At 47.9% G+C, this 24,455-nt stretch overlaps 1 long non-coding RNA gene across 1 annotated transcript; it reads right to left on the bottom strand.

Annotated features, from left to right (window-relative positions):
* Positions 1 to 686: 686 nt before the first annotated feature.
* LOC140219248 (uncharacterized) lies at positions 687 to 19,858 on the bottom strand. The gene is made up of 3 exons (XR_011895386.1): positions 19,692 to 19,858; positions 1,206 to 1,273; positions 687 to 767 (listed from the first exon to the last, which is right to left on the bottom strand). It is a non-coding gene; the product is annotated as an uncharacterized lncRNA (long non-coding RNA).
* Between the last annotated feature and the right edge of the window lie 4,597 nt (positions 19,859 to 24,455).

Consider the following 24,455-nt stretch of genomic DNA (forward strand, 5'->3'; position numbering starts at 1 on the left):
CTATGGGACCAGTCCGGTATGTTAGATGGAAACATATGTCTATACGCGACCCTCGTATGCTCATGTGGAAATGCACGGGCCGTGACAGATATGATGTACTAGAACGTACGGCGTTCTATGTGGGACCCCCATACACGCATATGAATTATTGGATATGGTGCATGTAGGTGTCTGTGTAGGGTTGTTATGTGCCTGAACAACAGTCGTCGTCTAGCGGGGTTTTCCTTTCGTTGATGATGAGTATCCGGTCCGTTCACGTCAAGAACGGCATGTCCCTTATCCGCGTGGCAGCATTTTTCAATGGAAAGTACAACGCGCACAGAATGTGAAAGAAAGTAAGTGCAATTAGGGCGTGATGAAAGTTGTTTGGGGAAAATATAAACGTGAAAGGCTATAAGGCTTATTTCAAATATACGGCTGAAGAGCCATGAGCAGTTAATGCAACAGCGGTCAGAACCCATCATGTGTCTGGGCAAATGTCTAAATACTTAGTTGACAACTGGCTTTGTGACGTTTAATATGTTGCCACTTAATTCCTACATAGGCGCATAATGGTCTTCAGCACTCATCAGAGTTGACTTGAAAAAAGAAAATACCACAGCCTAAAGCTTCAAGTGCAGCAATGCAAATGAGGAGAAAGGACAAAACCATCGAAATCTCTTCCTAGCAATATATCTTACGTTCCTGGCCTTGGAAGGGCATCTTTAGGACCAAGCAGGTGTTGTAGTCGGTGTAAACGCAGATGCTAGTGTAAGGGCGTGTTCGGTCTGAAATATAGAAGAAAGCTGGTTCGTTATAAAGAGCAAATGGCAATCAGCTCTACGTTAAAATAGCGACCACTGAAATCTGCTGTTCACAGGAATAGTCCTCACTTTCAGGATGGAATTTGTCACCAAGCTGTCGAACCTGAGACGATCTTTTAAAATATATGGTGTGCGGAGACACCATATTTCAATCAAGCCTATTGTTATCCTTTAAGTCTTAACTGGAAAATACATTTTAAAAACAGCACTAGGGCAAAGAGAATGGACGTCGCTAATCCGCGTGTTAGCCCTCTTTTCGTGCGCTATTTTCCAGCGGATGGTGAATTTAAGTAAGGTCTCCCGAGAATACTGCGTACTGTATAGCAAAACGTATTTTCAAGTTTGACTGAGCAAGTGTAGCGTTGACGAATAGCAAAATAAAACACAAATGATAGCACCTACCGTTCTCGACAAAGTAGGTGGCCTCGTCAGGCGAGTCTCCCTCCTCTATATCATACTTAATGTTTCTCCTGAAAGAAATGCGTTATTCGTTAGTGCAAGTTTTTATTCGAGTCCTTCATTATGAGAGAAGGGATAAACATCATTGGCCAGGCAAATTTCATTGACTATGTAAACGCTTGCTCGTGTAGTACATGGTGAAAGCACCCAGCCAGGAGCGACCGCAAGAATACTCCTGCATGCTAACGGATGGCTTTTCTACTACTTTTAGGTGTGAATGTGCACATCAGTGAAGCATGATTTCAAGCTATGCAAACACTTTTTCCTAAAATTGTCATTCAACATTCTATCTCTCAATTTCTTGTTGGTTTCAACGGCTACAAACAGACTACCTGTTACAGGCTATTGGAGGGGGCTCATAAGTTTGTCTGAAAAATCATCATGTCGTTTTGCAACCGGAAGTGAAGCTTATAAGGAAAAATTCAAAGGATTATAATCGTTTTGTGATCGCGTATAGTAAATAATCCCATTCTACTAATTACCTGCTTTAGGTTTTGGAACGCCACATTTAATATGGGCGCATCATTCGGGCAGTGCAACGTTTCCCTCCCTAGCAAAACCATCAATACGCTGCTCCATCTGGCTTTGAAGCTATTAGAAATTTCGTACGAATCAGAGAAGGAAATAAAAAATTTAACAGGGATAGGCGGGCTAGTTTGTGTTCGATATTTGAACGCATCATGTAACCGCGCAAACAACAAAGGACAAAGAAGGAAACACACAGGACAGGCGCGGTCCTGCCCTGTGTGTTTCTTTCTTTGTCCTTTGTTGTTTGCGCGGAAATAAAAAGTTAAGGCATTCTGAGAAAAATTTTTGAGAGTTTCGTATCAGGGCGTCTTCCCACAGTGATAACGAATTTTGTGCTGCACATGAATGACACACGTTAACAAAAGAAAGTGTCAGTCCTTGTGCTGCAGGAACAAGCATAAACAACCTTGTCCTATGAGCAATCTGGCAACGCTCTAAAGAACTCCAAAACAACAAGGTAATTACTGATTAACACTATCGATTGGTTCTACGTGTCTGCCGTTTTTACTGCTATTAGGCACATGAAATAAACGGAAGATGAAATGCATCCCGCAAAATATCTAAGATATTTTACTCACTTTATATTTTTGAACCAAATTTGGTTTGTATTCACTTCCCCGGCAGCGAGTTTTTCCCTGGTAGCGAGCCAATTTTGCTGCTCAGTCGAGTATGCAGTGCCACCTTATGATAGATGCGACAGATAGATAAAGCCAACATTTTTTTACCAGGGTGGCGACAGCTGCTGCTAAGCGATATAATTTATGTGAATATCATTTATTACATTAGCGATGATTCTCTCTTCGCCGAACCACGCGTTCGTTATCGCTACATTAGGTATAGTAAATTTCTTGCACCTCTGCGACTGCCCTGTCCGCTTGAGTCTGGAAAAAGGTTGCTTTATTTTCCTCGTTTGCACACAGGAGCAGCAAACTTTCTTGACACTATGAAACTCGATTTAGCACTTAAGCATTCAGCCCGAGTCTCAAATAGGGCTAAAAAATAACTGGCCGTCAATTTGGGAAATAGGATATCATTTGTAACGTAATCTAAAGCCGTCCCTTGGAGCTATAATTTACCTATATTATGCGCTCTTGTTCTCAAACAATTCCTACCAAAACAATGTATATATATATATATATATATATATATATATAAGTGTAACTTGGGTATATCGCACCCGACAGTAAGACCCAAAAGCATATGCAGGTCGCTGCCTTCTTGTTCCCACAGTATTTACGTAGTTACACGAAAGTAACACCGCTACTCGCTGCTCATCTATTTGCCCCAACAGTTACATACAATGTAATTTGATACTTCCCTATTGAACTCAAGATCACTAAGGTACGACTCCATCTATTTTTTCTTTTCGTTTCTCGTGCTGCCATGCACGTAGTATTGTCTGCCAGCAGTACTTTGTTTAAGTTCAAGGCTAGAATTTGTATCTAGAGACAGGATTTCAAGTTATTTTTCACCCGTCACATGGTACGTTCAGCAAACTTTCCTTGCTTCTTGCGGCTCCACACTTGTGTTCTTAATCATCAGCACAGACACACAAGCACACACACCACATACAGAAGCACGCATTAAATTGGGTTTGTGTCGCGAGCAACGAGATCTCAAACATTGCACTTTCGTTCAGTTTAAAACCTTTGCAGCTTTTCAAGCCATTTTATGGTTTTCATCGTAGTGTTAGATTAGTTTTTGTATAGCTTTGGTAATTCTTTCTTCTCTTTCTTTCTTCTAGCTTTCCTTTGAAGCGCAAGCCGGATGAGTGCCCTGGTCGCTGACAGCCTGTTCGTTTTTTTTTCTGTATGAGCGTGTAATTCTGTTTCCCAGCCAAATATTGTGGCTAACTATAAAGCTTCCAACTATGCGGCATTGAGTGGGAGTGTCTGTACACACACACACACACACACACACACGTATATATATATATATATATATATATATATATATATATATATATATATATATATATATATATATATGTATATAGTACCCAAGGTTAGTTCTAGTATTAAAACCAGAAGTACCCAAGAAAGCGGATGCAGAAAGAGCGCCGCGGTAACTCAGTTGGTTAGAGCATCTCACGCGTAATGCGAAGACGTGAGATCGTTCCTCACCTGCGGCAAGTAGTTTTTTCATCCACATTCATTGCCATTAATTTATGATTTCTTTAATTCAATGAGTAAGTACAAGTAATTTTCCTTATGTTGTCCTTTGTGCCTTTGTTTGTTGGCTTTCTTACGTTATGATCATATATATATATATATATATATATATATATATATATATATATATATATATATATATATAGATATATATATATATATATATATATATATATATTGTAATGGATGTACTGAACAGTTCTGAGGGTAACGTCTGTTCGTAAACGAGAAGGCAGGTGACGCAGAGCAGGAACAGCTGGCTGCCTGAACGGCTCACACTCGTGCTAAGCTCTGGCGATCCGGCTGGCCCACTGGTTTCACAGCAGGCATGGAAGAGACGATCTGGCTGGCCATGTTCTTGCGCTCTTCTTCATTACAATTACCCCCGGTGCAAAAGCGGAGTCATCCTGGCGACTTACGACGTGCAGACGAGTGGGTCATAGAATTGTTTCAGGCGGCGAAAGTGAGAAACATCCCGTCCACGGCGGCGCTTGCGGGATGTCGGTGTAAGCGGCTCTATGGGGACATAGTTGACCGGAGAGGTGCGTTCGACGATGCGGTATGGTCAATCATACTGCGAGATAAGTTTTTTCGAAAGTCCAGGCGTGGTAGAAGGCACGGACAACAAGAAAGTGTGCCGGGAGCGAAGTTCGGATTCGTAGCGTTGCCATTACGATTGGCTTTTTGTCGTTGTTGGTCGGTGGAGGTGAACGTTTGGGCTAATTGACGGCATTCCTCGGCGTATCGGGCGACGGCTTAAATGGGAGCACACTTTGACGTGTCTGGTGTATAAGGCAAAGCCGTATTGATGGTTTCGGAAGGATCGCGACCGTAGAGAAGAAAGTATGGAGAAAATCCTGTACTACTTTGTGTGGCCGTATTATATGCGTACGTGACTAATGGGAGGATAATGTCCCAGTTTGTATGCCCCGATGAAACGTACATAGCGAGCATATCACCAAGGGTGCGATTAAAATGCTCTGTAAGCCCGTTAGTTTGAGGATAGTATGCCGCGGTGGTCCGGTGAACTATGCGGCATTGAGGAAGCAGAGCTTCAACCACCTGCGACAGAAACACATGGCCTCTATCACTCAGCAGCTCCCGAGGTGGGCCATGACTAAGAATGAAACGACGGAGAAGAAAGGACGCAACGTCACTGGCGGTCGCTGCAGGTACAGCAGGGGTTGCAGCTTAGCGTGTAAGGTGATCAACTGCGACAATAATCCATCGTTTTCCAGCGGGTGTTATCGGTAGCGGCCCGTACAGGTCAATTCCCACACGGTCGAAGGCACGAGCAGGGCACGGAAGCGGCTGTAATAAACCGTGGGCCGGATGAGGCGGAGATTTGCGGCGTTGGCATTGCGGGCACGAGCGGGCAAACTTTTGGACAAAAGTAAACATTCCTCGCCAGTAGTAACGTTGTCGCAGGCGCTCATACGTGTTCAAAGCGCCTGCATGTGCACATTGTGGGTCAGTATGGAAAGACGCGCACATGTCGGAACACAAAGTCCTAGGGATAACCAGGAGCCACTTGCGACCATCCGGCTGGTAGTTCCATCGATAAAAGAGGTTATCCCGGACAGCAAAATGGGCAGCCTGGCGACGCAGGGAGCGGGAGGTGAGAGATGCAAGCGAGCCAGAAAGGAGATCCAAAAGAGAGGCCACCCAAGGATTCTTGCGCTGTTCGGATGCGAAAGTGTCAATGTCGACCGAGGATACCACCTGAATGTTGGAGAGGGAGGCCGTGTCGGCCGGCAGCGGAGGGCGGGACAGAGCGTCAGCGTCAGTGTGCTTGCGACCTGAGCGGTATATGACGTGTATGTCGTATTCTTGAATGCGCAGACCCCAATGGGCAAGGCGTCCAGACGGGTCTTTTAAAGAGGATAGCCAACGAAGGGCGTGATGTTCAGTGACAACATTGAAAGGCCTGCCGTATAAATAAGGGCGAAACTTCCCGAGTGCCCAAACGATTGCCAGGCATTCTTTTTCTGTGACGCTCTAACTGCGTTCCGCTTTGGTCAGCGCACGACTGGCGCAAGCAGCGACGTACTCGGAGTAGCCAGGCTTGCGCTGCGCAAGGACAGCGCCAAGGCCAATACCACTGGCATCGGTATGCACTTCAGTTGGGGTGGTGGGGTCGTAATGTCGCAGTATAGGCGGAGACGTCAGGAGACAGCGTATGGTCACGAACGCGGTGCTGCATGCCGGAGATCAGGAGGATAGGTCGTTGGCGCCACTTAAGACTTGTGTCAGCCCAGTTGAAAAACAGAACAGGAAATGTCTGTCTGTTGTATTTTGGGACGTTGTTTCTGTAGTTGTATTGTCTGTCGTTGTGTTGTCTGGCGTTCTGTTGTCTGTAGTGTAACGTCGTGTAGTCGAATGTTCTGTAGTTCTTGATCACTATTTATTGAAAAATTAATAGAGACCTCTTTAAGGCTATGTAAATTGTTAGTACAAAAAATATAAAAGTAAAAAGAAATAGACAAAAAGAAACGTCGCCGCCGGGCATTCGAACTTGCGACCTGATGATTCCAAGCCTAGCATCTTACCACTGCACCACTCTGAAGTTTTTTCTTTCTTTATTGCTTGGAATTATCGGTAGCGTCAAACCAATGGAGATACATTATATACGAACGTGCATGAGAAACAAATTCACACATAGTATGCATTCCAATTACAGTTGAAAATTCTGGCAAATAAACACAAGCGTCCAGACGTGAAATCCATTCAGGTACGGGATCATATGTAGCCACCACACTACGGACTTGAGCAGTCTCTTCTCAGAAGATAGACCTTGTCTAGCGAGGTGGCTAGACAAGGTGGAGAGAAGTAATGAATAAAGGGAAAATCAGACATCCACCCGTTCGTAGCAAATGCTACAAAGGAAACCCATACGGGTTCCTCGAAAGAAAAGCCTCATAGTTGAAGAAAAATTCGTCCTGGTCCGGGACTCGAACCCGGGACCACCGCCTTTCCGGGGCAGCCGCTCTACCATCTGAGCTAACCAGGCGGCTAGCAGATGGCAGGGCGAAGTCGAATTTGTCGACAACACACGAGGCAAAGGCAAGGTTTGACGTAGTAGTTTTGCGGAAACCTGCAAGGTGGAGAGAAGTAATAATGACGTGGAGCTGTCCTGGAGAGCAGCAGTTCCAGGCCGCGTTCCGGTTCTGATTCCCGGCGCAGGACATCATCGCGACGACGGACGTCATCCCATGGCAGGACCTCGAGCCGGGGTCGTTCCGCAAGCGGCAGGAGGGGAAGCAAAGAGCAGCGCAGGTCGCGCAGCAGGTGAGCTGGGCACAGGTTGTTTCTCCCAAAGCACTTCCCCTCCCCCCCCTCCCTGTTGACACAGAGCTGGCACAGGCACACGCCCACATTAGGTGGCTCACTGAAGATAACGCAACATTCAAAGAAGAAATCACTAGCCTACACGCAGAATTCATAGCACTTAAATATGAATTGCTTGGAAGAAATAGCACTACCCCGACACAACACACTTCAACCCCACCCCCGGAGAAGCGGAAATGGGAAGAGCAGCCAGCCCACACAGTCACTTCAAGTCCGACACTGCACTGAGCAACCGCGCAGCCCCCTGCACCGCAGGGAGTCATACCCGTTCAATACGCCACTCTCCAGAAAGTAGAGGAGGTAGTCGCCAAGGCCATTCAGAGCCTTCAGACATCTCTACAAGACACTCTAACATTCAGTTGGCGGAACGCATCGGGAGACTAGAGAAACGCATACTAGCACTGGAAGCTCGTCAAAGCCGGCGCCCCAAGAAAACAGCTCATCAGGTCCTATCAGATTTGCCAGATTCTCTAGGCTCCCCAGAACCCCATCTTGTGCACGCATCACCAGCTCTTAATAACCAAGACGTCTCCTCCTCAAAATATATGCAGTAAGCGTGGCTCTCCACAGGCGAAACCACGGTGTGGCAGTGGAATTGTCACGGCTGCAAGAACAAGTATGGATCACTAATACAATACATCGCTGCATCAAGAGGACCACCTGAAATCATCGCACTGTAAGAAACGAACACACACGTCCTCCTACCCGGATACGTCACGTATGGCACCTATACAGGCGACAGCCTTCACACCCTGGTCAGTAAGAAGCTAGTGGCCGTTCAACACCATCTCCAACAATCCGAACGGCTTGCCATTCTGCTCGAAATTATCCCACAGGCAACAACAAAGGGTCCCATGTTTGTTCTAAACGTCTACTGTCGGCCCAAAGGCGTGCCATCGGTCCTCAAACAGGTTTTTGGAGCAAGCCACGCACGCAGCAGGCAACCATGCGCTTCTAATAGTGGGCGATTTTAATGCTGCCCACCCCCTCTTGGGTTATACGTACACGAATCCCAGGGGAAACCTGCTTCACAAAGTTAGTGATTACATGGATCTCACACTCGTGAACGATCCAAGGAATAGCACGAGGCTGGGCACAAGTGTTCAAAGAGACACGAACCCCGACTTAACCCTCACCAGAAGTATCCCCCAAGCTTGCTGGAACAATTTGGAGGAGTACTTAGGCAGCGACCATGCGTTGCTAGCCACCACTCTCCATGGGCTCGAATATACAAAGCCAGGATAGGCACTGCTCGACTCACCAATTGGATCAAGCTGAGGGAGATAAGAGAACAAAGAGCTACAAATGAACAGAGCCAACAGCTTCAGTCAATTAAGGACTGGATCACTCAGCTTCACCAGGATGTGAAGGTGCAAATCAAAATGCTTGAAGCATCCACCACCACTCCGAGCATCGACGCTCGCTTGCTCCACATGTGGGAAGGCGGCGTAGCCTGCTGAAGCGTTGGAAAAGGCAAATATTAAATCGGAAGATCAAGAGGCGAATCGCACTACTCACACAAGAGGCTGCGGAATACGCTACCAGGCCATGCCGAGGAAATTGCCTATCCCTCTGCGACAGCTTCAGAGGAAGACTGAGTACTTTGAAGGCGTGGAAGTTATTGAGGTATATAACCAAACCGGCCAGCAGCAAAACGGAATCCCACCACAATATGGCCCGAGTAATCCACCAATTTCCAGGAAACAAGGTGGACCTCCTTTTGACCCTCAAAGCCCAGTACTTCCCCACACAGCCATCTGAGCCTCTACCACCCTACATCGGGACTCCTAACGAGCTCCCAGATGAGGACATTAATCTACATGAAGTAACAGAGGCGATAATGGGCTTGAGACGACACACAACCCCGGGAATGGACCAAATTACCAATAAGGCACTTGTATATCTTGACAGCTCCTCGTTACTAGAGCTTACCGCTCATCTTAACGAAGTAAGAAGGGATGGAAACCTTCTCGAGGACTGGAAAATGGCCGAGGTTCGCCTGATACCGAACCCAGGCAAGCCACCAGCCATTAAGAACCTACGACAGATCTCCCTCACTTCATGTGTAGGAAAGCTCTTAAAGCACATCATTCTCAACCGGCTGCAACCATTCCTGGAGGACTCGGGGAAAGTTCCAACAACGATGATAGGATCCCATCCACATCTCTCAACTCAAGACATCCTACTTCAGCTGAAAGAGGAGGTGATTGTACCAGCGACACGCAACTCCTCCGTGGCTATCCTCGCCCTAGATCTTAAAGGGGCGTTCGATAACGTCAAGCATACAGCAAGCTTACAGAGGCTAAACACGCTGGGCTGTGGGGCCAGGACGTATTCCTATATCAGAGATTTCCTTTCAGATAGAAAGGCCATCCTAAAGGTCGGGGACAAAGCCACAAACCCCTTCCTACTGGGCGGGCGCGGCACACCACAGGGCGCAGCGTTATCCCCTCTCCTTTTCAATATCGCCCTAATAGGCCTACAGCCACTCCTCGATAACATCCCAGGGATCCGGCATGGCCTATATGCCCACGACATCAGCATCTGGTCGTCCACAGGGTCCATGGGGGAAATGGAGAGCCGCTTGCAGGAAGCTACAGACGTGGTGAGCCACTATGCTAAGTCATGCAGCCTCAGCTGCGCCCCCCAAAAGTCGGAGCTACTCCTGGTCTCACCGCGAAAGGAGCACGCATCTGACTCGCCCACTTTTAACATACAACTGTAGGGACACACCACCGTTCCGTCTCAGAGCGTAAAGATATTGGGAATGGTTTCTCAGTCGGATCAAACCAACACAATATTATTTCGCAAGCTTAAGAATACAACAGCCCGAGTTACCCACTTGATCCGGCGAATAACAACCAAGACAAGAGGCATGGGGGAGGCGGACACTCTTCGGCTTGTCCAAGCCTTCGTCGTGTCTCGAATAACTTACGCTATTCCATACTCACTACTCAACGTGACGGAACTCAAGGATATGAACACAATGATCAGAAAGGCATATAAGCAGGCGGTGGGCTTGCGCATCAATACGTCGACAGAACGCCTACTACGACTAGGTGTGCATAACACGGCCGAGGAACTGATCGAGGCACATTTATCCAGTCAGCTAACAAGGCTCGTGGTTACGGAATCGGGGAGGTCCTTCCTCTTACGCCTGGGGCTCCCTGCCCCTCTCAGCCATCCACCGCCTCAGACTTTGAGCTTACCCCATGCCATCCGGAGCAACACCACCGTACGTCCTTTACCTCGCAACATGCACCCAGTGCATCACGCAGAGCGAAGGGAGGCCCGGTCCCTGGCCATACACAAGCGATACGGGACTTTACTCTCCCCATCCTACACGGACGCAGGGTCTTACCCCAGATATGCAGCCACAACAGCCAGCGTAGTCGTCAACAAAGAACATCAGAGCAGCATTTCGCTCACACGAAACAATCCCCTCCAATCCGAGGAAGCGGCCATATCCCTCGCGCTCTCCCAAACAGAGATTGATGTCATAGTGACCGACTCCCAACAGGCGTGCCGCAACTTTGCTAGCGGGAGAATTCATTCCACTACGCTCCAGATCATCAATCAAAAGCCGCCAACGAGATCAGTCATGGTCATGTGGGCTCCAGTTCATCACGGCATTCCTGGCAACGAGATCGCCAACCACGTGGCTCGAGATTTAAACCACCGAGCCGACGCAGAGGAATCTGAACCCGAGGGCATGCACCCTCTAGTCTCATACCAAGACATCACACAACACTACAAGCTAAACCGCAGAACACATGCACCCCCACACAAGTCACAACCTAGAGAGCAGGAGCGATTCCTCCGAGCTCTACAGGTTAATGCATTTCCCAACCCAACCAGAAATCACATCATAGCCCTTGCACAATTTTCTCCGCAATGCCGCTTCTGCGCAGAGCCCGGGTCCCTCAAGCACATAGTAGGGGGTAGCGGAGCGGCACCATTAAATCTTCCGGATCCTTACCCCAGCAACGAGCTTTGGGAGAGAGCCTTGGCCTGCTCCGACCTCGAGGATCAGCAACGGCTGATTGCGAGGGCCCAGGACGCTGCCAGAGCTCAAGGCATTCTGGAATGAGGACGCCTCTCCAAAGCTGCATTCACCCAATAAAGATATATATTCTCTCTTTTGCGAATTTTGCAGTGACGAGAACCAGTATAGAGCACGATGGTCGGTGACCACGCTGGAAGCGCTGTCAGAAAGGAACGGACAGAACTTGGCCGCAGTCGAAGTTAATGCCAAGCGCTCAAGCTTGGCATTAAGTACTGTGACAGCAAAATTTGACTCGGCGTTTTATAGCGTTCTTAGAAAACTTAACGCAAATTATGAGAGGCTATCTATCTATCTATCTATCTATCTATCTATCTATCTATCTATCTATCTATCTATCTATCTATCTATCTATCTATCGCTCTCTCTCTCCCTCTCTCTCTCTCTCTCTCTCTCTCTCTCTCTCTCTCTCTCTATATATATATATATATATATATATATATATATATATATATATATGACACATTTCCCCCCTACCTTGGTCACTGGGTTGTCGAATGGGTGGCGCATCGAGCTGCTGTGCTGAGAAAGAGGGTTCTGAACATGCATTGGACCAACTTGCCTCACTGAATATGTGGCAAAGTGTGCGCATGCGCCGCTCTTCAACGAACCTCTTTCACGGCGACGTGAGTCACTGTAGGTGCGGGACTGGGATAGGTACTATAATTCGAACAAGCTATTTGATGCCGGCTTGGAGCACTGTCTATGTGCCACTAGGTTATTGCTGGTCTCTAATGAACCTCTTTGCTCGAAGCTTGGGTCACTGGATCTGTGCCAGTAGGCGTGCACCGCTGTTTAATGAACGCCTTCGATGCCAGATTGGGTGAATGGCGACTGAGAATTTGCCGCTTTACATTGACAAACAAGGCTCCCCAAATTTCTCCGATTCATAGCGGAGTCGAATTCACGTCAGAAGGGTTCCTGAAAGACAGCAGCCCGATGCATTAGCAGGGTACTAAGCACCACGCGCCAATAAAGACCGTAATGCATTTGTGGACACATTGAAAAAATTCTGTGACAGTTATTCTTAACTCACCCCGTTACATAAATATTTATGCCGTCAGATAGTTTGTACTGAATTAAACATACATATTAATTTGCATTGTTTACTTCTAGTTAGACGCGTCACGGAGTTCTATGCATTTGCATAATTTTATTTCGATTACGTCACGTTTCTCTTTGCGATATTATGTTAATATTATGTTGGTTTGTTGCACTTCCTGTATTTTTTGCAGCCCCACAGCCTAGAAGTGCCCCAGGGGCGTTTAGGAGGATCAATAAAATTAAAAATGAAAGCGCCGAAATGACATCTGACATTTCTTTTTGTATTACCTTCAGCTTGAGTTGGTCACGCACTATTGTCACGTGCTAGTGACGGTGAACAAAGCAGCAATACAGTGGAATACAAAACTAGGTTTTATTGGGTGAACCTGTGTCCACAAAAAAACAGGCTACACTTATAGCACAACGATAGCGGCGAACACGTTCGGCGATCGTCGGAAATCTGATCAGCGGGTCAAGCGCGTCGGCTTTTAAAGAACAGTCGTCGAATGTTCCAGACTAATCGTTCGGACCCACGTGCCTTCTACAAAGTTCTACACCATTAGGGTTAGGTGATGAAATCAGATAACATAAGGTTCGGCGACAACAGACAGCGGATAGAAGCATCGATAACTTTCCAGAAACTTCGGATACATGCAGGCGCGTCCCGCGCTGTGCGATTACATTTGTTAAGCGGCGAAACGTGGTCGCCCGATAAAGATAAGTACACGTGTCAATACCCTCCTCATAAAAAGCATCGTCCCGATGCTACAAATATAAGAGAGTGAAACACAAAAGGACACTTATTAAACATAAGTAAAAAAACAACGAAAAGAAACAAAGTCCAAAGGTCAGTTACGTGAAGCCCCAAAGTTCATTAACGCTGGTAGTACGGATTGAGTCGCACAACGCGGACTATTTCAGGTCGTGAGCGGCGCCGCTGTGATAGCGAAATGCCGTCTGGCACGACCTCATAGTCCAGTGCGCCAATACGTCGGATGATCTTGTACGGTCCGAAATTGCGACACAAAAGCTTCTCGCTCAGTCCTCGTAGGCGTATAGGGGTCCAAACCCCAAACACGGTCACCGGGCTGGCACTCGACGAAGCGTCGCCGGAGGTTGTAGTGTCGGCTGTCTGTCCTCTGCTGGTTCTTGATTCGCAGGTGGGCGAGCTGTCGTGCTTCTTCGGCGCGCTGGAGATAGGTAGCGACGTCAAGATTTTCTTCGTCAGTGACGTGCAGCACCATGGCGCCGAGCGTCGTTGTCGGGTTCCTGCCGAAAACCAGCTTAAATGGCGTGATCTGTGTTGTTTCTTGCACCGCCGTGTTGTAAGCGAATGTTACATACGGCAGGACCGCATCCCACGTCTTGTGCTCGACGTCGACGTACATTGCTAGCATGTCGGCGAGAGTCTTGTTCAGGCGCCCCGTGAGACCATTCGTCTGCGAATGGTAGGCAGTTGTCCTCCTGTGACTTGTCTGTCTGTATTGCAGAATGGCTTGCGTGAGCTCTGCTGTAAAAGCCGTTCCTCTGCCGGTGATGAGGACTTTTGGTGCACCATGTCGCAGCAGGATGTTCTCGACGAAAAATTTCGCCACTTCGGCTGCGCTGCCTTTTGGTAGAGCTTTAGTTTCAGCAAAGCGGGTGAGATAGTCCGTCGCCACGACGATCCAATTATTCCCGGATGTTGACATCGGAAACGGCCCCAACAAATCCATCCCAATCTGCTGGAATGGTCGGCGAGGAGGTTCGATCGGCTGCAGTAATCCCGCTGGCCTTGTCGGCGGTGTCTTGCGTCGTTGACAGTCTCGGCATGTCTTGACGTAACGGGCGACATCGGCGGTTAGGTGCGGCCAGTTTTACCTGTCTTGTATCCTCGATAGCGTCCGGGAGAAATCGAGGTGCCCAGCGGTCAGATCGTCATGTAGGGCGTGCATTATTTCTGGACGCAGCGCCGACGGAACAACAAGAAGGTAGTTCTCACGGACTGGTGACAAGTTCTTCACGAGTAGGTTGTTTTGAAGCGTGAACGAAGATAATCCACGCTTAAATGCCCTAGGGAGAACGTCGGTGTGCCCTTCCAAATACTCGACTAGGGTTTTAGCTCCGGATACCCTCGTTGTTGTTCGGCGAAGTCTTCCGCGCTTATTATGCCAAGGAAGGCGTCGTCATCTTGCGGCGGCGGGTCAATGGGGGCGCGTGATAGGCAATCGGCATCTGAGTGGTTTCGTCCGGACTTGTATGTTACAGTGATGTCCTATTCTTGTAGTCTGAGGCTCCACCGTGCCAGCCGTCCTGAAGGGTCCTTTAAGTTAGCTATCCAACAAAACGCGTGATGGTCACTGACCACTTTCAATGACCTGCCATAGAGGTAACGGCGAAATTTCGCTGTAGCCCAAACGATGGCGAGGCATTCCTTTTCGGTTGTAGAATAATTGCCTTCCGCTTTTGACAACGACCGGCTAGCGTAAGCTATCACGTGTTCATGTCCATCTTTTCTCTGGACTAGGACGGCACCGAGGCCTAGGCTACTGGCGTCAGTGTGTATTTCGGTATCGGCGTGCTCGTCGAAGTGCGCAAGTACGGGCGGCGACTGCATGCGTCGTTTGAGTTCTTGAAATGCGTCGGCCTGCGGCGCTTCCCACTTGAACTCGACGTCAGATTTAGTTAGCTTTGTCAGCGGCTCAGCGATGCGTGAAACGTCCTTGACAAATCGCCTGTAGTAGGCACACATGCCAAGAAATCTGCGCACTGCCTTCTTGTCGATGGGCTGCGGGAACCTTGCAATGGCAGCTGTCTTCTGGGGGTCGGGGCGGACTCCAGACTTGCTGATGACGTGGCCTAGGAACAGGAGCTCATCGTAAGCGAAGCGGCACTATTCTGGCTTCAGAGTGATCCCTGATAACTTGATGGCCTGGAGCACTGCGGCAAGCCGCCTAAGGTGATCGTCCAAATTTCGGGCGAAGACAGTGACGTCATCCAAGTAAACGAGACAGGTCTGCCACTTCAATCCTGCTAAAACCGTGTCCATCACGCGCTGGAACGTTGCAGGCGCCGAGCACAGTCCGAATGGCATAACTTTGAACTCGTAGAGGCCGTCTGGGGTGATGAAGGCCGTCTTTTCGCGATCTCTTTCGTCGACTTCCATTTGCCAATAGCCATACTTTAGGTCCATTGACGAGAAGTATTTAGCGTTGCAGAGCCGATCCAATGCATCGTCTATCCGTGGGAGGGGGTATACGTCCTTCTTCGTGATCTTGTTCAGACGACGATAATTGACGCAGAAACCTAGGGTTCTGTCCTTTTACTTCAGCAGGACAACAGGGGATGCCCACGGGCTTTTCGACGGCTGGATGATGTCGTCGCACAGCATTTGGACGACTTGTTCTCTTATAGCTTTACGTTCTCGCGGCGAAACTCGGTAAGGGCTCTGGCGGAGTGGTCGAGCGCACTCCTCGGTGATGATGCGATGCTTGGCGACTGGTGTTTGTCGAATCCTCGATGACGTCGAAAAGCAGGCTTTGTATCGTCGGAGCAGACTTCTCAGTTGCTGTTGCTTAATCACGGGGAGACTTGGATTAATGTCGTAGTCTGGTTCGGGAACCATGGTCGTCGGGGTAGATGCGGCGGAATCAGAGAGGACAAACGTGTTACTGGTTTCCAGAATTTCCTCGATGTACGCGATCGTCGTGCCCTTGTTGATGCGCTTGAACTCCCGGCTGAAGTTTGTCAGCAACACTTCGGTTTTCCCTCCATGCAGTCGAGCGATCCCTCTTGCGACGCAAATTTCACGGTCTAGCATTAGACGTTGGTCGCCTTCGATGACGCCTTGTACGTCAGCGGGTGTTTTGGTGCCGACCGAAATAACAATGCTGGAGCGAGGCGGGATGCTCACTTGATCTTCGAGCACACTCAAGGCGTGGTGACTACGAGGGCTCTCCGGCTGCATCGCTTTATCTTCTGACAGCGTTATTGACTTCGACTTCAGGTCGATGATTGCGCAGTGTTGGTCCAGAAAGTCCATACCGAGAATAACGTCTCGTGAACACTGTCGGAGGATAACGAAGGTGGCAGGGTAAGCCCGGTCATGAATGGTTATTCTTGCCGTGCAGATTCCAGTCGGCGTGATGAGGTGTCCTTCAGCGGTCCGAATTTGAGAATGGGTCCACTCATGACGGAGTAATCGGCTCGTGTGTCCACTAAAGCGGTGACTGCGTGGCCGTCGAGAAGCACGTCGAGGTCGGTGGTTCTTTGTCTGGCATTGCAATTAGGTCTTGACGTCGGATCACGGCCGCATCCGGTTGAACTGACGCTGGAACGTCGCGTCGTCAAGTCGTCTTTCGTCGGTGTAGTCTTGGCTTCCTGACTTCGTAAGGACGGCGGCGTGTCATTATTATGTCGTTGAGATGGTCTCTTCGTCGTCTTCTTCGGCGGCGGAGGATCTTCTTCAGTTGAACGAACAGCAACCGCACCTCCATCTGTTGCTGCTTTTTAGTTTTCAGGATATGGGCCCGCTGACCGGCCAGGGGCTGGGCCAGTGTATGGTCGGCGCTGCGGCGACAGGTAGCGGCCTGGTGGCGGCGAACGTCCCGGGACGGTCGTCGAGGGCTCCACTGAGTAGCGGCGAGATAGTCGGCGATGTCACGACGGCGTTCACCTTCCCGCGGGCGCGGTGCATCGACGGCGAACCCTCGCAATTCCAGGTGGCGGTATGGGCATCGGCGGTACACATGGCCGGCTTCGCCGCAGTGGTAGCAGAGCGGGCGGTGGTCGGGGGCTCGCCAAATGTCCGTCTTCCTCGCGTAGCTGCGCTGGGCGACGAGTGGGCGTGCTGGCGGCGGCGGCGGTGGACGACGGAATAGCGGCGTTACAGGGCCCTGGCGTTGTCGCGGAGGGCGACGGCGGCGTAGATGATCGCTTCCGGTTGAGGTTGCGGATATCGTGGTTGCACCTCAGGGACTCCAAGCGATCGCTGAACATCTTCTTTGACGATTTCAGCGATTGGATCCACTTGGGACTGCGTCCTTGGGTAGAACTTCTGCAGCTCCTCCCGTACGACCGCTGTGATAGTCTCGCGTAGATCGTTGGTAGCCAGTGATTGAACCCCGGCGTAGTTTGTAGAGTTCATGTGGCGATCGAATTGCCGGTTTCGGATCTCGAGTGTCTTCTCAATGTTCGTCGCCTCACGAAGAAACTCTTCGACGGTCATCGGTGGGCTTCTTACCATTCCGGCGAAAAGTTCCTCCTTTACACCACGCATCAGTAGGCGGACTTTCTTCTCCTCGGCCATATCCGGGTCGGCGTGGCGGAACAAACGGCTCATTTCTTCCGTAAAGATGGCAACGTTCTCGTTTGGTAGCTGCACTCGGGCGTCCAGCATTGCTTCGGCCCTTTCCTGGCGCACAACGCTTGTAAAGGTGCGCAGGAAGCCGCTACGGAACAGGTCCCACGTTGTGAAGGTCGACTCCCTGTTCTCAAACCACGTTCTGGCGGCGTCTTCTGAGGCGAAGTAGACATGCCGCAGCTTGGCGTCGGAGTCCCAGTTGTTGAATGTCGCGATTCGTTCGTATGGTCTCCAGCCATGATTCCGGATCTTCAGTCGCTGCTCCATGGAAGGTTGGTGGGTTCCGAGGTTGTTGTAGGATAACGGGGAACGCTGGGGCAGCCATTAGGGTTGTCTTGACCACGATCTTCTTTGTCGTCTCAGGTAGAAGTCCGTGCTCTGGGGGCAGTCCTTGCAGTCTGCGGCTAGCAGGCTGGTCTTAGGCGATGTTGGTTCTGTCCTCGGGCTTCGGGCTTGGATCGCGGCTTTGCGGGGGCGTTCGGTACATGAACGCACAAGCACCTCCACCAGATGTCACGTGGTAGTGACGGTGAAGAAAGCAGCAATGCGGTGGAATACAAAACTAGCTTATATTGGGCGAACCTGTGCCCACAAAAACAGGCTACACTTATATCACAACGATAGCGGCAAACACGGTCGGCGATCGTCGGAAATCTGATCAGCGGGTCAAGCCCGTCGGCTTTTAAAGAACAGCCGTCGAATGTTCCAGACTAACCGTTCGGACCCACGTGCCTTCCACAAAGTTCTACAGCATTTACGTCAGGTGATGAAATCAGATAACATAAGGTTCGGCGACAACAGACAGCGGATAGAAGCATCGATAACTTTCCAGAAACTTCGGATACATGGAGGCGCGTCGCACGCTGTGCGATTACATTTGTTAGGCGGCGAAACGTGGTTTCCCGATAAAGATAAGTAGACGTGTCACTATATACTAGGTCAATCGTGGCCTGGTGACTAGACTTTTCGCTGTTGACCACAAGGAGCTCCTGGGGTTGTGGCAACAGCAGCGTTGCACACAAATAATCAGAGCGCCATATATAAAATCATTTGCACAATTTGGTCGCGCACAACTTACGACTAATAGACAACAATATTTTACCATATTCCTGCTCCTGCCTATATCGGGAGAAATGCATTTGCCAGCTGCTATCAACAATTACTCGTGGCTAGCGTGAGCCGATTTCAAATCAATCCTGGGGCGCCCTCGATGGCGTTCTTTTTTCTCTAAACACCCAATAGGAGAGAGAAAGAGAAAGCTCTTTATTGAAAAAGCAGAGTGATTAGCCAGCCTATTTTCGCTTACATGCTACTCTGCAGGAAATCGGACGAAGGAGAAGAAATACCCTAGGGGAAGGTGGGCAAAACAACCATTCAGTTACGGCAGGAGACCACTGGTCCGCTGCTTGGCGCTTTCCGTGGCATCTGCTTTCCTATTGCAGAGTAGAAGGCTAGAGTGCACAAGCTCACACCGCCTTCTCTTGGTTTTCTCTAAATAAATTGGTCTACTATTATTAACCATGTGCACTTCTTCCTATTAAGCACAACTAAAATATCACTTCTTCCGTTACTCAGTTCACTGCATCATCAACCCATTACAATAGCAATTATCTCCTCTCTCTATCACGACGAATTGCCGCACTGGCACAGAAGTTTTGCATCAAATGAATTCCTACCAAATGCAATATATACATGTTAATATAGAATAATGAATTTAGTAAATAAACCTTTCTTGTAGAAGGAACGTGCAAATTAGGGCGTCGTTTTGCGTTGTTCGTTAGTGGAATGGACCATTGACAATCTGCCAATCACCATTGTTACTTGACATGCAACAGCTTTTAATATATGGCTCTGAACTACTACACTAAACTTCTGCTTGCATAGGCTGCCCGTTTTCGAATCCTCGCCGTAAAACATTATGATGAGGGACTCACGTGACTGAAAAACCGTCGCTTTTCAGGTCCCAAACGTAGGTGGCCTTCTTTGCTCCAAGATCGAAGTAGGTACGAGTGGAGGTCACGCATTTCAATGCAGTGTCGTTAGTGGATGCGTAGACGATCAATACTCGTTGAAAGTGGGCCATCATCTGAGGTTAAACAAACAAGTAAAGACAGCAAAGCTCTTTTTTGATATAAAACATGAATCCACAACATTTATTGCATCAAGTATTTGAAGCCAACTTCCACGTTAGAGCGTTTAGGTTGGATGTATAGAAGCGCCCACTCCTGCTGCGAAATGAGAGTTTCTATTTTCTTAGCTAGCGTTACCATATGACGCCCGTATTCTTATATTAGCCACGATCGATTAGACAACGGCGTCAAAGTAGGCGTTCACAAGAGGGCAAGAATGGCAACCAACGCATATAAAGAAATCACGCGGACCTTTGTAGAACGAATTCAGCATACGGTGCAGTGAAATCGAAAGAAATAACTCGGGCCCAACCCGTTAAACGATGACTGCGATTAGCGAAATATACTTAATAATGTGGTTTCACGGGCCAAAACCATGATCTGATTATGAGCCACGCTGTAGTGGAGGACTCCGGATTATCATAACCACCTGGAACACTTTAAGAAGTCCCAAATGCCCGAAACGTGAATGTTTTTGCATTTCTTCGCCGTCTAAATGCGGTCACCATGGCCGCGACTCGATCCCGTGACCTCGTGCTTAGCAGCGCAACACACTGCGATTAGCATTCAAGCAATGCAAGGGCACACCGTATTGCTGAAGAAACGTGTACTTAGAATCTCTAGTGGTCATTCTGAGACTAGGACACATAATTGCCCAAGAAAGTGGATGGGGAAATAGCGCCGCGGTAGCTCAATTGGTAGAGCATCGCACGCGAAATGCGAAGGTTGTGGGTTCGGTTCCCACCTGCGGCAAATTGTTTTTTCATCCACTTTAATTTCCATTAACTTATCGTTCCTTTATTTCATTTATTAAGCACAAGTAATTTCCCCTATGTTGTCCTTGGTGTCAGTGTTTGTTGGCTTATCATAATATGACTAATAAAAATCGGGCCCCTCGGTTAACCCCCTTTCTTCTCGTATATAAGAACAAGCAATTCTATATTGACATCAACGTTTGAAGTTTTCTGCCTTGTAGTACGTATGCTGTTTCCCAAAGTCGACATAGTTCACGGTTGCAGAGTTTCTGGGGACTGGGTTCTGCGAAAGCCCGTAAAGAAGTATCTTCTTTCGGGCTTACATAAAACTGGTTTTCCATATTCAGCTTCCAAGCGCTGCGAGCTGTCCATTACCTCGTTCTTGGTCTACTCTCTGATAGCCTCCTTGTTAGCTAAGATGTTCGAGCGAATACCTCGAAAAAGCGCTGGTCTCGGCTACGAAAATATTTCGGACCACGACAAACAATTATTGAACTTAGATTCTACAGCCACATGAAAAACTCTGTATAGAGCTTTTTGTCGCTCAACACGTGGTACATAAAAGCGTTTTCTCGACCGGGAAAAAAATTCAACAAAAACGCGCCAAATTGCTCCGGGATTGACCACTTGAGGCACTTTGCATATATTCGCGGTCTTGTGTCACCCTCGGAAAAGCCCCTCTCATCTTGCTCTACAATACTGTCATTGACATTTCTTATATAATAAAAATAATTGAGAAGGCGATGAATAAATTATGACTAATTATCTGATTAGGCGAAATGGAAAAATGATATACTGAGCATCTATCTACATGTGACGGCTATCTACAATAGCTTGGTTTTGTCCAGCTACGTAGCATTTGCTATATTTTATATTTGGCTCAAGTTAAGTCAAACAACTTGTATGATTGCGTCTGCACTAGCATTCCTTGCTTCATGTCGATGACGAGCGCCAGAAGAACTGTATCATTCACAATCGTAATCAATAGCGACATATAGAGCTATTTATCTTCGCGGCACACCTAGGTCGCGCATTTTTGGGTCATTGCCGAATGAATCGCGAAACATATAAAGCACCTTCCAATAAGATTTCCTACATACGGGTCGCAGAGAACTATATTGACAACTATACTACCCGACTTGAGGTCGGTCTACTCATAATGACAAAGCTTTAGCGCAATTAAAAAAGACAGGGACGTGACAGAGACACAGGACAGGGCTAACTTTCAACTGACGTTTATTGAAGCAAAGAAGCAGCTATACAGCGAAGCAGGTAGTCGCCTGTTTTTTTAATTACGCTAAAGGCTTTGCCATTATGCGTAAACCGTACCAACTAGCCCAAGAATCATCCTTGTGGAGGTCGGTCATTTACTACAAAAAAAAAAGGAAACCTCAAGGAGGGTGCAAAATTAGTTTTCTTTTTAAACATATCGATGCAACAGTTGGAGGAAACCCCGCAATCTGTTTTAAGACTTCTTTTGGGCATGTGTTATTCATTCAATAACTTTATTCATACGAAGAAATAGAGAAAAAATAAATGAAAGGTTGTATGCGCACAATAATTTGATGCGCGAGAGTCTGCAATAATTTTTGTGATTCACGAGAGCTTCCCCGATACGCTTTGGTCTTTGCTATAAGCACCGCCATGTTAAAACTCGTAATACAAAGCTTAACCCCATCTGAACTCATCGTCGCCTAAGCAATGCCATGAAATAGGATAGTTTAGCCCATGTATGTCTACGTTGTTGGGGTAGATAACATCATCAAAACACTACTCAGGATCATTCTGGGTAGTTCTGGCTAAAAGAGACGTCACGTCTACTTTGGCTAGATGACTAAAATGTCCGGAAATTCAAAAAGAAGAGATGAATTGGGAAATAACAAAATGGCTCATTAACTGATTAAACTCATTAACGTTTTATGGGGAAGATTGCAGCAACTGTCGATGAGCGCAAAAAACCAATTTTAACAAGAAAGCTTGTTCGGGCTTTATTTTGTAAGCCTCCTTTTCCTGCGATTCTGTTCACTACTTATCATGTTTGCCACGAGTGCATATCTCGTTGCGGCGGCGCTTTCTTGTCAATGTCAGTGGGGAAAGGGAAAAAAGAAAGAAAATAAAGCGTTAGAGACAAACTACGACCAGTGTTCTATTTCCAACAGGTCATTGCCTCCAACTGGGGGAGGAGGAGGAGCCAGCGAGGCAATGCGTTCACTGAGTGCGCAAAAGGCACTGATAGAGTGCTCAGCTTGACTGCCATGCTGAGACAGGCCGCACGCGTTGCGTTTCAGGTGTTGCCGCCCTTCCTCAGTTCTGCGGGAAAGCGATCATGAGAGGGCAATGTTTGAGCCTAGTACTATCATTGCTGATAGTGCTTCGGTGTAGGCAACGAGGCGCATCCTTCTGTGCAGAAAACGCACTCACTTGACACGCCCTGACCCTGTTGGGCACAGGGTCGGAACACAACGATGCTCTTATAAAAAAAAAGAACTGGGGCACATTACTGAGCGATAAATGGTAAAAATTACTTCATCGCCTTCATGGCAGGGCTGCTCTTGTTCCTATAGTATGTGTTGGTAGGCATACATCAATCAGCTCTGAGTTGAAGGCTCTACAAATGTCCAGCTGATTTATTTTCCAGTTCCTTTTGGTGGCTTTTGCTCAATTGAGTATGAAAAACATAGGCTTCCACCATTGCCAGATTACGCCAAAATGAGATACCATTGTCATACTTTATGATATTCTATTACTTTTTTCTTTTTCGTTTAGAAATGCACAGAAATCTTACACCCAGATGTAGTCACTTTACCCTCTCGCAACTGTGACAGGGCCTAAGCAACACCGTCACTCCAACTACCAGCAATTGCACAAGCTGAGTTTACGTCTTGCTGTGCAGGCGTCCGAACCAGTCGCTTTAGCATATGCAAAGAGGATGAAGGTGAATGCCTGCCCGCCTACGAGACGTTCATTAGATTACTTGACCTTTTCATTCTGATGCGTTGTTACTTCCTATTACTTCTTTACTCCCACGAGTGGTCGTGGGTTCGAGTGCGTTAATTATACCTTAATTACCTGTCTCTTAATTAACTGTGTCCTAATTAACACGAATGATCGCGAGTTCTAGCGCCCTAGTTAACTATTGCTGAATTGTCTTAATTAACCTCCCTTCAATTAACACCAAACGTGGTGGGTTCGACTCTCGACCTTCACGATGTCAATTAGAATCCAACTTCGAGATATGGCCGGTTCGCCCGTATGTGCGTGTTGGTGGTGGGTTCTTCTCCCACCAGACATCGAAGGTTCGAGTTTCACTAAAGTTCGAGTGTTCTGTTCTACCTCTGTTCTACCTCAAGCTGTTCTACCTCAAACGCACCTTATTGCATTCCACCAGCTAGACGAAGCAGCTTGCTTACACAAGCGTTATCAGACCGGCACTCGAATAAGCCAACATAGTATGGTTTCCGCATACCAAAAGCCACATTCATACGCTCGAACGCAAACAAAGAAAAGCTGCCCAATTTATCTATAATTGTTTTAAACGCACAGATTCACCAACCGTACTTCTTTCTCGCGCACGCCTCGCTACCCTCGAAATTCGAGGTAAAGTTCAACGCTTTACAGTTCCTATACTTAGTATTACACAGCGCACTGAAGTTGCATCCCGCCAGTTTTGTGATGTACGATATACGGCATAAGCATAAGTACGGCATAAGTACGGCATAAGCACGCTTTTACGCCAGAAGAATTTCTTTGTAATAACAATACTTTTCTCTTTTGATGCTTTCCTCGAGCTATGCGAGAGTGCAACTGCCTAAAC

Source organism: Dermacentor andersoni, chromosome 7 (genome assembly GCF_023375885.2).
Source record: "Dermacentor andersoni chromosome 7, qqDerAnde1_hic_scaffold, whole genome shotgun sequence".
In the NCBI taxonomy this organism is placed as follows: Eukaryota; Metazoa; Arthropoda; class Arachnida; order Ixodida; family Ixodidae; genus Dermacentor; species Dermacentor andersoni.